This window comes from Mandrillus leucophaeus, unplaced genomic scaffold, assembly GCF_000951045.1.
Source record: "Mandrillus leucophaeus isolate KB7577 unplaced genomic scaffold, Mleu.le_1.0 Scaffold1513, whole genome shotgun sequence".
Taxonomy (NCBI): domain Eukaryota; kingdom Metazoa; phylum Chordata; class Mammalia; order Primates; family Cercopithecidae; genus Mandrillus; species Mandrillus leucophaeus.
In genome coordinates this window covers 364,207-366,832 of record NW_012101492.1, presented here as the reverse complement: position 1 = coordinate 366,832, position 2,626 = coordinate 364,207, and positions in this window count along the sequence as shown.

The window sequence follows — 2,626 nt, the reverse complement described above, 5'->3', positions numbered from 1 at the left end:
CGCACACACACACACACACACACTCACTCACTCCCATTCTTTGCTTCTTACCAGTTCACTCAGGAAGTTTCAATATAGAACCCCTGAGAGAAGGAGGGAATCTTCCAACCAACCCCCCATAAACACACAAACTCACATTTGCATGGGACCAGTGCATACTCTAATCAGTCTTTTTTGTGTTTAGAAGCTTGATCCGTGATACTTACCTAGACTGGCATAAGAAGGCTATAGGTGTCTAAGTATCCCTGTGGCTGTCTGAATCATTACAGTGTACATCTTCTGTTGTGCTTATTTCCTTCTTGGTCTGGAGATGTTTCTTGACTGCTTCATGTGAATCTTTAAATATTTACCTATGGAGGTTAAATGCTCTATTTTATCTACCCCGAGTCCTGAGAGCGCTAGGAAGAAACCATAACATCATGCAGTTCTTAATGCCTTGTGCTCCTGGAGTATTCTGAGCTTGGCCGTCACTGTCCACCCTACCAGATGGTAGATACCTGGTCCAGAGGCTGGAAAACAGGTCTAAACAAAGATTCGGAGACCCAAGTGGACATGGCTGGTCAGATACCCTGCATCCCTGTACATGGTGTGTTTCTTGAATAGACAGCCTCTGACTACAGGAATAAAGGGGTCAAACCATCAAGTGAGAAGGTGTTTTATGGACTTCACTGCAATATGATGTGGTTATCTTTTGCCTTGATCTGTGGACGTTTGTTTGTGTGGGTGTTGTTTTGAGCATTATGAATTCCCCAGAGGATTCTATTTGACCATCTTCACATATATGCTTAGCTCATGTACTGTGCCCCACCCCTACCCAGTGTCATGCATTCATCAACTTACTGGATAGAACGCATCCATGTCTAACAGGTCATAGGAGGTCCAGCCCACATGGCTCTACATGGCTTCCACTCTCATGCCCCGGACTGAGGTCTGAGGTTACACCCCTACCTGGCAGTCTCACAGAGCCACCTGCTTGACCCCTGCCTCCTGCATGCTGGGATGCCTCTCCCAGGAAATGCGAAGAGACTCAGGGGATGGCCTTTCCCTCAGAGACAACAAATGTCCAGGGTTGTTTTCAGTGCCTTATCTGGCACGCCGATGACATGGCCATCTGCTGTCCAACACCTCCCACAGTGGGAATCTGCGTGGCACTGAGGAGTTTCTGGGAACACGATTCCCCAGCTCCATGCTCCCAGTATCCTGGTCCCCGTGCAGAGAGAGTGCTCCAAGCAGTGCTCTCAAGATACAAATAAACTCTTAAAGTCCGTTCCAGTCATCCTTTTCTTCCTAATTTGTCAAATATTTATTTACCTTTACTTTTTTTCATAACCCTTTAGAGAGACAGAGAACAGAAATCAACGTATAATTAATATCAGTAATATGGTGGGTCCCTATTCTTTGAAAGTTTGGGTTTTTCATGTAGATTGAGATCAAGTATTTCTTTATCTTTCTTAAGGTGGCAGTAGTAAGGCTAAATAACATTCCTCCCGATTCCACCCCTGCCAGCGTCCCTGGGCCTGGCTCCCAACAAGGGAATGGAGAGCTGCCAGTGTGTACTGTTTGTGGGCTTCTCCCTTTCTTTAGACACCTCTTCCCTCAGCTGTCAGGACGGTTGTGCTTTGTTCAAAGAGGGATAATGTCACAGCACAATTTCCCTCCTGCTGAGAATAGTCATGTTCTGCCCCTGGGTGAAAAAATAATCGATTATCTTGTCATCCATAAACTTAGAACTTGCTATATTTTTTCCCCTTTATCATTTCAGTTCAGCCACAACTATTTCCTTCCATGCCCTCCTTAAGCTTCAAGCTCCATCCCATCCAGCCTGCACATGCACATCTTAGGTAGCTTGAAGGGAATAAGGTCCTAGAGGACTGATGACTCCCTGCCTCCAGGGAGATCTCCGATCTCCACTTCTGACACAGGGGAGACACAGTAGCAAGAACTTGGCACCTTCTACTCCAGACACTCGTAAGAAAGGTGTTCTTTCCCCCGCTCTCTGGCATTTTGCTCTGGCATTCCTAGAGTGTCCTGCCTGCCTTGTGATTTTGCGGTTCTGAAGGTTCTAATTCTGCTGAACCCAGATATCTTGGCTTTGCATGCACACTGTACTCTATTGGGGTAAAAGTGAAAACTTGCATTGATCTGTTAATGGCATCCCTGGGCTAAGGATGCATTTGAGGTACCATCTCCCTACTGGGAAGAATCTAAGCAGCCCACTTGCTCTCCTGCCTGGCTGGGAACACCAAAAGGGGCGGTCAGTGGCTGTCAGTGGCTGGCAGAGGGCAGAGGGTCATGGTGATCTGAATCTCCTAGGGAATAGAAAGGTGTCTAGTAGACAGAAAGGTAAAACAGAGTGAGTGGAGGGAGCAAGCCAGGGTAAAGGGAGCCATGGAGATGACAAGAAGCATGGAAAGGGAGGAGCCACTGCAAGAGGCTTGAACTAGCAAGGAGTTCCCTTGGGAGGGCCAAGGTGGGGGAGGCATCGAAAGAGAGCCTGAACACATCAGAGGTGGCCTAAGGAATGGAGCTATCATAGAGGGTACAGGCAGAGAAGGAATCAGGAAACAAAGTGGGGAGTGAACAGCAACTTTGGAAACACTTACACTCACTCAGAAATGTCATAAAA